The sequence below is a fragment of the Musca vetustissima genome, unplaced genomic scaffold (assembly GCF_032173495.1).
Source record: "Musca vetustissima isolate MV318-11 ecotype Yass unplaced genomic scaffold, APGP_CSIRO_Mvet_v1 utg2116, whole genome shotgun sequence".
In the NCBI taxonomy this organism is placed as follows: Eukaryota; Metazoa; Arthropoda; class Insecta; order Diptera; family Muscidae; genus Musca; species Musca vetustissima.
Window position 1 is genome coordinate 132846 of NW_026882293.1, and position 14477 is coordinate 147322.

The window sequence follows — 14477 nt, forward strand, 5'->3', positions numbered from 1 at the left end:
CATAGACGGAAGATATTCTCCAGATCTTTTATAGACAGAAGACTACTTCCAGGACTTCTATCCTATGGTCAACCATCATCAGGCCTTCTGTAGGCAAAATACCTTCCTCAAGACTTCTCCAGGTCTTTAATAGACAAAGAATCTGCCTCAAGTATCCTATAGATAAAGGATCATCCCTTTAAACACCTTTAATAACTACACGCCTAAAAATAGACTTCAAATAATATGTCTCACAATTTTAAGCCTAAATACAGACTTCAAAAATTATTCTTTATTCATCCAAGCCTAAAAATAGATTCCAGAAAATATTCTTTATTAATCCATGCCTAGAAATTGATTCCAGAAAATATTCTTTATTAATCCACGCCTTAAAATATACTCCAGAAAATATTCTTTATTAATCCACACCTAAAGATAGACACCAAAAAAAATCTGTATTAATCCACGCCTAAAAATAGACTCCAGAAAATAGTTTGTATCAATTCACGCCTAAATATAGACTCCAAAAAATGTGTCTAATAAATCCACACGTAAATATAGACTCCAAAAATGTATCTAATATATCCACGCCTAAATATAGACTCCAAAAAATGTATCTAATAAATCCACGCCTAAATATAGACTCCAAAAAATGTGTCTAATAAATCCACGCCTAAATATAGACTCCAAAAAATGTGTCTAATAAATCCACATATAGCCTCCAAAAATTATTTATAATTAATCAACGCGTAAATATAGCTTCCAAAAATTATTTATAATAAATCCATATATGGCCTCTAGAAATTATTTATAATAAATTCACGCCTTAATATAGCCTCCATCTATTTAACATAAATTCACGCCTTAATGTAGGCTTCAACAATTACTTCAAATAAATTCACGCCTTAATGTAGACTTTAAAAATTATTTATAATAAATTCACGCCTTAATGTAGGCTTTAAAAACTACTTATAATAAATCGGCGACTAAATATAGACTCCAAAAACTATTTCTCACAATTCTAATGAATCCATGTTCCTTGAAAAAATATTCTTTAAAAATCCTCTCTTTAATGGCTCCCAGAAAAAATATAGTTTTAAAACGCCCAATTCTGAAAATCATGCATACCTTCAACCCTAACCTCCAATGGAAATGTTTTCCATAACTCAAACAAAAAGACCAGGAAGAAGACAACAACGAATAGACCGAATGTGTCTGTTGAACCTGGACAGAAAAACACATTTTTCAAATGCCTGTCAAATTGTTGTTGAAGGAGAAGGAAAGAAGACGACGACGACTACGATGATGACTCTGACTCCGTTGCATGATCACTTGTTCTTGAGGAAAATTTTCCGAAGCATGGAACCTAACCTGTTAAGTATGCATTGAAAGGATTTTTCTGTATGAGGAAAATAAAGACAAAACTTTTAAATTTTAGGGAAACATATTTTAAATAGCTAACAATTCCACACGCTTGATAGACAGCCAGGCCGACAGACTGATACCTGGATGGCTGGCTGGCGTGCAGACTGTTTTTAAGTGCTGGTTTATTTGTCTTCTTCAAAAAAATTGGCAGTGGAGTTGCATGCAATTCACACCAGTAAACATACACACATTGCGAGGTGCATGCAAGCGTAACTACCCAAATAGGTAGTAAGTTTTGGTTTTGGGGGAAATACATGCAACTTTTCTAAGGAGAATCACACGTTCATGCCTCTACCTCTACACACATCCATTTAAGTATGGGAGTGTATTTTTTTGACCAATGACTTGAGCCATGTCTGAATCATAAAATAATTCGTGATTACTATCGTTTATTCATACTGGCTGTATGTGTCTTTATATTTCCTTTTAAGTTTTTCAATTGTTGTTATTGTTTTTTTCTTCTTCTTCTTAAGTGGTACTTGTTGCCTTGCCAATGTTCATTCATTGTCTTTGACCTTTTGTTCGTTGCAAATTTTCTCTCTTTAAAGTTAATGTTTTTTTTTTCATCGTTGGTTTTTATTTGTTTCATACAAATTACCAACATTATGAACAAAAGTTATTGTTTTTTGTTTCTTTCATTTTGCAAATTATTGTTATTGTTTCAAAAGACTTTGTTGTTGTTACTGCTATCCATTGATCTCACCTAAAAATTTATGATTAATTGGACGCTGACAGCTAAAGTCAGTAAGTGAAGGTGATGTTGGTGTGGCGTTGTCAGTGGCATTGAATTTGTTGCAAGCGGGATAATTGAAGTTCAAGTCATCAGAGCAGAGATCAACAAATTGTTTCGAATGAAAGATATCGAGGACAGAGATTGCAAAAAAGTCAATGAGTGCAGCTCAGATATTAATTTTAAATCAGAGCAGGAAATAAAATTCTGTCTATAGAAGACCTGCAGAAGTTTTTGTATCCAATACAAATAAAAATCCTGAAAAAATCCTGTATATTTTTATGAATTCACACCTGAATATAGACTACAAACATTAATTTCAATAAATCCACGCCTAAATATAGGCTTCAAAAATTAATTTTAATAAATTCACGCCTAAATATAGGCCTCAAAAATATTTTTAATAAATCCACGCCTAAATATAGTCTTAAACCCTGTTGCAAATTTTCGGTTATCCTATGATACCCTTCACCACTTTGTCTTTGTATATTCAACAGATGAATCCTAACAGACGTCGTATTTTTAAAGGACCAGTAAAATGAAATTGGATCCATAAAAATGTCATTCTGCAACCGATACTAATTTTTTCATTCGGTCAGATATAGAAACTATATCTAAATCTGAACCGCTTTCAGGAAACTTAACACGCATCGTTCTAGACCAAATTTATTACGCTATGCCAAAAGGATATAAAGGGACTTTGGTACACTGTTTACCTAAAATCGGACGGAAATATATATGGGAGCTATATCTAAATCTGAATTGATTTTCCCGAAATTTAACACATATCGTTCAAGACCTAATTCATTACGCTGTGCTAAATTTCGTACAAATCGAGAGATATATAGGGGCCATTTACATTAAATCGGACGAAAATATATATGGGAGCTATATCTAAATCTGAACCGAATTTCAGGAAACTTAACACACATCATTCTATACCTAATTCATTACGCTGTGTTAAATTTCCTGCAAATCGAAATATATATAGGGACTTTGGTGCACCATTTACACACAAACGGACGAAAATATATATGTGGAGCTATATATAAATCTAAACCGATTTTCACGAAACATAACACACATTGTTCTAGACTCAATTCAGTACGCTATGCCAAATTTCGTGCAAATCGAAAGATATAAAAAGACTTTGGTGCACTATTTACCTAATATCGAACGAAAATATATATGGGAGCTATATCTAAATCTGAACCGATTTTCAGGAATCTTAACACACATCATTCTAGACCCAATTCATTACGCTGTGCGAAATTTCGTGCAAATCGAAAGATATATAGGGACTTTGGTGCACCATTTATATAAAATCGGACGAAAATATAAATCTGAACCGATTTTCAGGAAACTTATCACACATCATTCTAGACCTAATATATAGGGACTTTGGTGCACCATTTGCCTTAAATCGGACGAAAATATATACGGGAGCTATATCTAAATCTGAACCGATTTTCCAACTTCACAGTGTGGTGACGGATATAAAAATATTTTTAGTAAATCCACGCCTTTTTATAGTCTACAAAAATTATTTTTAAAAGATCCACGCCTTTTTATAGTCTTCAAAAATTATTTTTAAAAGATCCACGCCTTTTTATGGTCTACAAAAATTCCTTTTTAAAAAAGATCCAAGCCTTTTTATTTCATAAATCCACGCCTTTTTATAGCCTCCAAAAATGATATTTTATAAATCCACGCCTTTTTATAGTCTCCAAAAATTATAGTTTATAAATCCACGCCTTTTTATAGTCTCCAAAAATTATTTTTAAAAGATCCACGCCTTTTTTTAGTCTCCAAAAAATATTTTGAATAGATACACGCATGTTTTAGTCTCCAAAAATTATTTTGAATAGGTACACGCATGTTTTAGTCTCCAAAAATTATTTTTAGAAGATCCACGCCTTTTTATAATCTCCAAAAAATATTTTTAGAAGATTCACGCCTTTTTATAATCTCCAAAAATTGTGTTTAATTAATCCACGCCTTTTTATAGTCTCCAAAAATTATTTTAAAAAAAGATCCAAGCCTTTTTATAGTCTCCAAAAATAATTTTTAAAAGATCCACACCTTTTTATAGTCTCCAAAAATTATTTTTAAAAAATCCACGCCTTTTTATAATCTCCAAAAATTGTGTTTAAAAGATCCACGCCATGAAAAATTATTTTTAAAAAATCCACGCCTTTTTTATAGTCTCCAAAAATTATTTTTAAAAGATCCACGCCTTTTTATAGTCTCCAAAAATTATTTTTAATAAATCCAATAGTCTCCAAAAATTATTTGAATAAATCCAAGCCATTTGGGAACCTCTGTTTCTTAAGGATGGTATTTTACATACCCATTTTTCATCGATCCATTCAACTCAAGCAACCGCCAACCACCACTCATCATTAACACACAAAATAAAACCGAAAACCAGACTTCATTCAAAACCATTTCACCCTCTTTTTTAAAACAGCATGGTAATGACATTCATCATTGCTTTAAGACCAGTTAGTAAGTGAGTAAGCCGGAGCAAGCCTAACGAGCAAATGAATGAATGAGTCAACAACCACACAACCAGTAATTGGTGTGAATAAATTATTATCATAACTAAGAAATAAAAAAACAAACAAAATAACAACAAAAGTGCAGACAAATATCAGCCTATGAAAAATATTTTTTCTTAAAAAAATGATATTCATAACTAAAAAAAAGGAAGTGCACTCGAAGCAAAAAAACTAAAACAATAGCAATAATTATGTGTAATTATAAAATAAAAAAATAAGAAAAAATTTAAAAAAAGTTATCGTTTCTCCCCGACGGGGAATTGAACCCCGGTCTCCCGCGTGACAGGCGGGGATACTAACCACTATACTATCGAGGATTGTGCTGGCTGTGGTGTTAATTGTTTATTTATAATGGCAAGTGGTTGTAGAGTTGAAAATAACATTGTTTGTTGGATGTTGAAAATGACAAAAAAAATTTCCCATACCGGGAATCGAACCCGGGCCTTCTGGGTGAAAGCCAGATATCCTAGCCACTAGACCATATGGGATATATACCAATATTATTTAAGTATTTATATGAGAATGGGACAAATGGGTAATAACGGAAACGTAAATTTTATTCGTCTGGTTAATCGAAGGTGAAATGATTAAAAAAAATCATTTAAAGGTCCCACAAATATTTGAAATAAATTTTAAATATTTTTGATCAGACATGAAAATCATAAAAAATATTTCAAAGAAATCCAAAAACTATAAAACAAAATAAATAATTCACGCCTTTATAGACTTTCAAAAATATATTTAATATATCCACGCCTGTGTATCTACTTCAAATACATTTTGTTTTAAATCTTATACCACATGTAAACTTAGACTTCAAAAAAAAATGTTTAAAAAAATTTTCGCTTATATATACACATCAGGACATATTTTTAGGGAATAAATGGCTAGAAATATTTTTAAAAAATACATCAAATATCCACCTCTATTATATTAATTTATCTAACTTCATTTAAATAACAATTGGGCGCCACCTATATTACCCTTAATGTCATAATGTGAATAATTCCATTACAATATTTCTTATGAATAGTATATCAAAGTATTTTATAATATGTGAAAAAATAAATAAAATTCCAACATTAAAACTCCCCATAAAGAATAAATATCAAATAATTTCCAATGCTAATAAATCTCAAATTGTATGCTAGTCACACATTTAAAATATAATTGCTGATTTTGCATTTACAAGAAACCAACACAATGACCAGATGACAGTTAAGACAAAATGACAGAAGGGTTCTCTTTAGTATTAAGAAGTCAACGTACACTTTTTTATTGATTTATTTGTTAGGCATTTCCACTTTTGAACGACAACAGCAATTCTCAACACATTTTGAAATTCAAAATAATTTAATGCACCATCGGCAAAGGCAAACAGCAATAATGCAAAATTAGCAAATCAAAAGTAAGAAGGTAACTGCAAAAAATTAATATGCCAGATATGCAATGTAAACTAAAAAAAAAATATGTGCCGGTAAATGGTAAGAAAACAAACAAAATAAATAAATGACTAGCAAGCCAATCGATGAAATGATGGACGCGAGCGGTAATGATAAATATCTGAAAGTAGCCACCGTAAGTGCAAGAATGTTAATATTCACAGATATTGGGGGTAAGACAAATTTGCGGAATTCAAAATGTTTGTGAAGCTCATGTACAGGCCATTTGAGAGAATGGATTTTAAGCCTATATGTAGGCGTGGATTTTTTAAAAATATTTTTGAAGTCTACAACTAGGCGTGGATTTGTATACCATTCACCAAACTGTGGTACAGGGTATTATGTCTTTGTGCACATGTTTGTAACAGACAAAAGAAATCAAGATAGACCCATGGTTCCTTTTGAGAATATGCATAGAATCACTTTCTGAGACGACTTATGCATGTCCGTCTGTCCATGTATTTTTGTGAGCAAAGTACAGGTCGCATTTGTCCGATTGAGACATTATTTTGCACATCGTTCTAGATTAAGTCCAGTTTGATGTGTGCGAAGTTTTTGTGGAAATCGGTTCAGATTTAGATATAGCTCCCATGTATATTGTTTCTGCCGATTTTAGATAACTTGTGCACCAAACTCGAAATTTTTTGTCCGATTGAAACAAAATTTTGTACAGCGTACTGAATAAGGTCCAGCTTGATGTACATGAGACAAAATTTTGGACAGCATTTTAAATTAGGTCAAGTTTGATGTACCTGCTATTGATTTCCGGAAAATTTCCGTCTACAATCTCGGAGCTTATGCAAAGAGCCTTACTGACGCTGTCACGCTGGGCCAGGGCAAATGGTCTTGGTGTAAATCTAACGAAGACGGAACTGGTAATGTTCACTAGGAAGCGTTTTTGCTCCACCAACATTGGATGGAGTGCAACTTCACCTATCTCCCGAAGCAAAGTACCTCGGCACAATCCTGGACTGTCAACTACAATGGAAAAGGAACGTTGAGGAGCGGGCGAAGAGAGGAATGATTGCACTCTATGCATGCAAGAACTCCATTGTGAAAAGCTGGGGCCTAAAACCATCGACTATACACTGGCTGTATAACACTGTGGTGAAGCCCATCTTGTCCTATGGTTCTCTTGTTTGGTGGAACTGTCTGAGCCTTAAGTCGACATCCTGTAAATTAGACAAGGTACAAAGAGCCGCCGCGATTTTAGTCACAGGAGCCAGAAGGAGTACGCCACAATCAGCTTAGAACGCAATGCTGTACTTCAAGCCTCTGGGCCTCAGCATTAAGTGTCAGGCTGCGCGTAGCGCCCTATGGCTGCATGAACAAAAACTCTGGCGGAACTGTACCTTTGGGCATGGTAGTGTTCTGAATGAACCAGGTATAGATTTGGACCAGTGCGCTAAACTAAGCGACTATATATCACCAGTCCTTAGATTTGACGATGTAGATGTCGTTTTTCCTAGTAGAGACGACTGGAAACGAAGTAACCCTCCTCTGGACGGTCTGGCTTTCTATACAGACGGATCCAAGACGGAAGAAGGTACTGGGACAGGCGTCTACTGTGAAAGGTTAGGCCTTGAGTTAACCTACAAGCTGGATAGCAACTGTAGTGTTTTCCAAGCTGAAATCTTCGCGATCTGGAAGGCAGCGGAATTGATAAAAAGTCTGGATGTTGAGGTCGTTGAACCGGTGACTATCTTTGTGGACAGTCAAGTGGCTCTTAAAGCCATCAAATCTTGTTACATCAAATCCGAAGCCGTCCTCAAGTGTAGAGCAGCTCTGGAAGAACTTAACCATCGTACCAGGATATTGTGACATAGCTCCCATATATAGTTCCGTCCGATTTTTGTAAATGCTGCAACAAACTTTCCATAATTTTTTCGACTGATACACAACTTTGCAGACCGTTAAAAAAGTTATACGAAGTTTTGTGAAAATTGGTTCAGAGTTGGTTACATCTCTCCTATACCGATTTTGGGGTAAATGTTGCACCAAACTGCCAAGGATTTTCCGATTGATACAAAATTTTGCACAACTTATAGAGATAGGTCTTTATTAATGTATACGAAGTTTTCTGAAAAACTACTACTATATATAGTTTCTTCCGATTTTTGGTAAATGGTGCACCGAGGAGCCTACGTCTGTTCCATATACACGAGATAAAATTGTGAACAGCGCTCTGTGCTGCAGCATACCAAACGGTATATGCCACGGTTGCTCAATTAGGTCCAGATTTACATATAGCTCCACACATACATTATTTTGCTCGATTTCATACAAATGGTGCAGAAAAGAATCCGATTGACATAAAATGCATTGAGTTTTTTACTTAGTTCAAATATCTATGTAGATCACACATTTAGTTTCGTCCCATTCCATTTCAATGGTTCTCTAAAAATCTACAGGATATTCTATATATTAGCATCACTCGTATATATCAAAAGTGGTGAAGGGTATCATATAGTCGGCCCCGTCCAACTTTTGAACTTTCCTCACTGGTTTTAAAATATTTTTTTTTAAGTCTATATGAGGCGTGATTTCTTTAAAAATATATAGATATAGGGTTCAAAAATTATTTTTTAAAAAATCCACGCCCAGATATAGGGTTCAAAAATAATTTTTTAAAAAATCCTCGCCCAGATATAGGGTTTAAAAATAATTTTTTAAAAAATTCACGCCTAGATGTAGGGTTCAAAAATTATTTTTTAAAAAATCCACGCCTAGATGTAGGGTTTAAAAATTATTTTTAAAAAAATCCACGCCTAGATATAGGGTTCAAAAATTATTTTTTAAAAAATCCACGCCTAGATATAGGGTTCAAAAATTATTTTTTAAAAAATCCACGCCTAGATATAGGGTTCAAAAATTATTTTTTAAAAAATCCACGCCTAGATATAGGGTTCAAAAATTATTTTTTAAAAAATCCACGCCTAGATATAGGGTTCAAAAATTATTTTTTAAAAAATCCACGCCTAGATACAGGGCTCAAAAATATTATTAAAAAATCCACGCCTAGATATAGGGTTCAAAAATATTTTTAAAAAATCCACGCCTAGATATAGGGTTTAAAAATTATTTTTAAAAAATCCACGCCTACATACAGGGTTCAAAAATATTATTAAAAAATCCACGCCTAGATATAGGGTTCAAAAATATTATTAAAAAATCCACGCCTAGATGTAGGGTTTAAAAATTATTTTTTAAAAAATCCACGCCTAGATGTAGGGTTCAAAAATTATTTTTTAAAAAATCCACGCGTCTGATGTAGGGTTGAAAAATTATTTTTAAAAAAATCCAAAAGTTATGTTTTAAAAATCCACGCCTAGATATAGGGTTCAAAAGTTATGTTTTAAAAAATCCACGCCTAGATATAGGGTTCAAAAATCTCCGCCGAAATATAGACTCCAAAAAAACATTTTTTAAAAATCTCCGCCGAAATATAGACTCCAAAAATTTTTTTTTATAAATCTCCGCCTAAATATAGACTCCAAAAATTATTTTTAACAAATCCACGCCTTAAAGTAGACTCCAAAAATTATTTTTAACAAATCCACGCCTTAAAGTAGATTCCAAAAATTATTTTTAACAAATCCACGCCTTAAAGTAGACTCCAAAAATTATTTTTAACAAATCCACGCCTAAACATAGACTCCAAAAATTATTTATGTTAAATCCACGCCTAAACATAGACTCCAAAAATTATTTTTAATAAATCCACACCTATATAGAGACTTCTAAACATATCAATCCATAAATATTTTTTTCTCTATTGTATTTTTATCCAGCCACATCTTGTTCTTACCCCTAACAAATTCCAGATAAATCTGTTCCCAAAAGAAATAAACAAATAAAGAGAAATTAAAATGGAATGAGTTATTCGGAAATTTTATAAACTGTCTTTGCTTAAGAATGGAAACCAAACAAAAACAATATAAAAATAAAAACAAAAGAATAAAAAACCATTTACAAAAAATACTAAGAATACCTCCGATAAGTCCAGCATATGTTGTAGCACCAACCAACCAGCAGCAATGGCACCAACCATTCATTCTAGCCCAGGCATAACATTTAGATATTTATCTGAACATTTTCCTATTGACAGATGGATGGATAGATGGTTGGTTGGGTGGTTGAGTGAGTGAATGAATGAGCTGTGGAATGGTTTATGGCTTATGGACAGACATTTATTCTATTGGACGAAGTGTGACTAAGTTAGCCATTAATCTCAAGCTTTGACTAAAGGTATTGTTGTTAATGTGATTATTAATGTGTTGTTGTTGGGTTGGCTGGCTAGCTGGCCGGCAGGTTGGCTAGTTGGGTGTTGTGGTTGTGGCTACACATTTTGCGGCTGATTTATGATGATTTGCATTAGAAAACCTAATGAAAACCGTTAATACTAGCAACTAAGAAGAAAAAAGAAATTAACTGTTATTCTTTGTGTGTTTTTGTACTACCCACCACCACCACCTCTTCTTCTAACCTGTCGATTCTTTAATGATCTAGACTGAGAAACCCAAATATTTAAATTTCATTTGAATTAAGTTAAGAAAAAAGAAAAGAAACGCATTTCCAAACAATTCGACAACAAAAAATTCCAAATGTTTCAGTGAAAGTGATATTTCGGAAATAAAACCGAAAACAACACAAAGCCACAAAGAAATTATTGAAAATTTATTATTGGTTTGTTAGAAGCCGAAGAAAGAAGCCAGCAGCCAACAGCAAATAAATATTTTAGGCCGCTGATGATTGCAACGGCCTGCGGCTTCAGTCAGTTATCAAGATCATAGGCTTAGAGTAAGATGTCGGATATTTCGGCGGTGTAGCTAACTAAACGAATAGACAGAAAATTTAATGTGACGAGAGGAAAATAAATTTAGCGCCCATGTATGGCAGAGTTCGCAGGTTAAACGTGTCATTGCATTATCGCGAAAATTGATTTGAAAATTAAAAAAAAAAATTGAAGAATAAACCGCAAATTAAAAAAAGTGTAAAAAAACAAATTTCCAACTAATTTACCTACCAAGATTGAAAATAGAAAACTTGAAAGGAAAAACTCTTAATGAAAATAAACTTGAAAACTGCAATCATAATAACAAACCAACAAACAAAAAGAAAATCGAAAAAACTGACGACAACAACAACAATTTTGTGCGTGAAAACTTGTTTGAAGTGTTGTTTTGAGTAGCTTACTACTAGCTGATGGCTTGGTAATTATCCTATGCCGGCTGAGAGTGACAACAAACCCTGAAGGAGATAGACACATATCCGAAACCCACTTAGTTTTGTGGAAACGAAAAAAAAATACAAAATGTTCATATAATGTCTTGCTGTATCAGTCAAACATGTCGAAGCGCCACAATTAGATAGACAACAACATCACACTAACCTAACCAGGTTACCACCAGCAATCCAACCGGCAAATCAGTCCGCCTTTTTTCGTCTCGTTTCGATTATTTTGCATATTGCTGGTTATTAACCTTCATTTGAACCTGATAAACTGTGAGGAGTAGTAGCAACAAATATTGATTTGCCTGGATAGCAAATCTTTGTACACACAAAATATATCGGCAATATGTTGCTGGATTTATTTTGTAATAATCTTTGGTAAGTTTTTTCGAGAAATGGAAGAATGATTTTATCAGAGTAGGAATGAAGTAATCGCCTTGGCCTGTATAAGGGATAAGGGAATACTGCCCTTCTTTCAGTGTTTAATCAAGAAATCTAGGGGTTAATAGCCCTTTAAAAAAGATTCTTCAAAAAATCAATAACAAATGTTCTTTAAAAAATCAGGGGCTCAGAGGAACATTTGACTGCACAAAATATTTTTTTATAGCATTCCCGAGAAAATACTCTTTTAAGTTTTAATAGTCAATGAAAATCTACTTTAAAAAATCCACGCCTTTAATGGTCAAAAGGCATTGATCTCAAAAATCGTTAAAAAGTACATTTAAAAAACCCACGCCTTTAATGGTCAAAAGGCGTGGATCTCCAAAATCGTTAAAAAGTATTTTTAAAAAATCTACGCCTGTAAAAGCCTTCGAAAAAATATTTAAGCAAATCCACACCTATAAAAAATAATAATAATAAAACATTTGCGACTATAATAGTCGACAAAAACCCAATTTTTCAATTCTAGACTTAATTCAGATCGTTTTGTCAAATTTCGTGTCAATCGGAAAATTTATAGGGGCTTTGGTGCATCATTTACATTAAATCGGGCGAAAATTTATATGGGAGCTATATATAAATCTGAACCGATTTTCACGAAACTAAGCACACATCAATCTAGACTCAATTAAGTACGCTGTGCCAAATTTCATGCAAATCGAAAGATATATAGGGACTTTTAGGCACCATTTACTTAAAATCGGACGAAAATATATATGGGTGCTATGTCAAAATCTGAACCGATTTTCACGAAACTTAGCACACATCATTTTAGACCTAATTCAGCACGCTGTGCCAAATTTCATGCAAATCGAAGGATATATAGGGACTTTGGTACACCATTTACCTTAAATCGGACGAAAATATATATGGGAGCTATATGTAAATCTGTACCGATTTTCAGGAAACTAAACACACATCATTCTAGACTCAATTAAGTGCGCTGTGCCAAATTTCGTGCAAATCGATGGATATATAAAGAAAATGGTGCACCATTTAAATAAAATCGTTCGAAAATATATATGGGAGCTATATGCAAATCTGTACCGATTTTCATGAAACTTAACACATATCATTATTGTCTTAATTCAGTACGCTATGCCAACCAAATATCGTCCAAGTCGAAAGATACATAGGGACATTGGTACATCATTTACCTTAAATCGGACGAAAATATATATGGGAGCTATATCTAAATCTGGAAACTTAACACATATTATTCTAGACCTAATTCATTACGCTGCGCCAATTTTAGTGCAAATCGAAAGATATATAGGGACTTTTAGGCACCATTTACTTAAAATCGTACGAAAATATATATGTGAGCTATATCTAAATCTGAACCGATTTTCACGAAAATTAGCACATATCATTCTTGTCTTAATTCAGTACGCTATGCCAAATTTCGTCCTAATCGAAAGATATATAGGGACATTGGTACATCATTTACCTTAAATCGGACGAAAATATATATGGGAGCCATATCTAATTCTCAACCGATTTTCAGGAAACTTAACACATATCATTCTAGACCTCATTCATTACGCTGCGCCAAATTTCGTGCAAATCGAAATACATATAGGGACTTTGGTGCACCATTGACATTAAATCGGGTTAAAATATATATGGGAGCTATATCTAAATCTGACCCGATTTTCACTAAACTTACCACACATCATTACAGACTTAATTCAGTACGCTATGCCAAATTTCGTACAAATCGAAAGATATATAGGGACTTTGGTACACCATTTACCTTAAATCGGACGAAAATAAATATGGGAGCTATATCTAAATCTGTACAGATTTTCAGGAAACTAAACACACATCATTCTAGACCTAAAATAGGGGCTTTGGTGCACCATTTGCCTTAAATCGGACCAAAATATATATGGGAGCTATATCTAAATCTGAACCGATTTTTCCCAATTTCAATAGGGTTCGTCCTTTGGCCGAATAAATGACCTATGCCAAATTTCATCCAAATCGAATCATAAATGCGACCTGTACTTTGTTCACAAAAATACATGAACGGGCAGACGGACATGCGTAAATCGACTCAGAAAGTGAGTCTATGCATATTCTCAAAAGGAACAATGTGTCTATCTCGTTTCCTTTTGCCTGTTACAAACATATGCACGAAGACATAATACCCTGTACCACAGTGTGGTGAAGGGTATAACAATTTAACATGGACAGACAGACGGATATGCATAAATCGACTTAAAAATGATTCTATGCATATTCTCAAAAGGAACCATTTGACTATCTCTTTTCCTTTTGCCTGTTACAAACATATGCACAAAGACATAATACCCTGTACCGCAGTGTGGTGAAGGGTATAAAAAAGAACGAGATCAGCTGGAAAGAGGTGGAACTACTTCCGATCGTTCCTTTCTCGGAATAGTTCCAATGAACTAGTTCGTTTCAGAACTACCCAACTCTAATCCACACCTTCAGAAAATCAACGTATAATTTTTCTCAATATTGAAGGTTAATGTTAAAGTTATTTGTAATTATTCAGTGAAAACCATCCCAGTAAATGAATCCAAAACACTCCCACAACATTTCCAAGGGTGTGTAAGATAAATTATTTAATTTAACGGTCGACAGATCATCAATAAGGTGTTGTGATGTCCACAGCACCTTTCCAAACATTTAGTGGTT

At 33.5% G+C, this 14477-nt stretch overlaps 1 protein-coding gene and 2 non-coding genes across 3 annotated transcripts in view; 1 reads left to right on the forward strand and 2 right to left on the reverse strand.

Annotated features, from left to right (window-relative positions):
• LOC133328566 (uncharacterized) overlaps positions 1-14477 on the forward strand; it is a 51529-nt gene that overhangs the window by 28564 nt on the left and 8488 nt on the right. The gene's annotated exons all lie outside the window — the stretch shown is intronic.
• Trnad-guc (transfer RNA aspartic acid (anticodon GUC)) lies at positions 4941-5012 on the reverse strand. Its single transcript has one exon. It is a non-coding gene; the product is annotated as a tRNA-Asp (tRNA).
• Trnae-uuc (transfer RNA glutamic acid (anticodon UUC)) lies at positions 5112-5183 on the reverse strand. Its single transcript has one exon. It is a non-coding gene; the product is annotated as a tRNA-Glu (tRNA).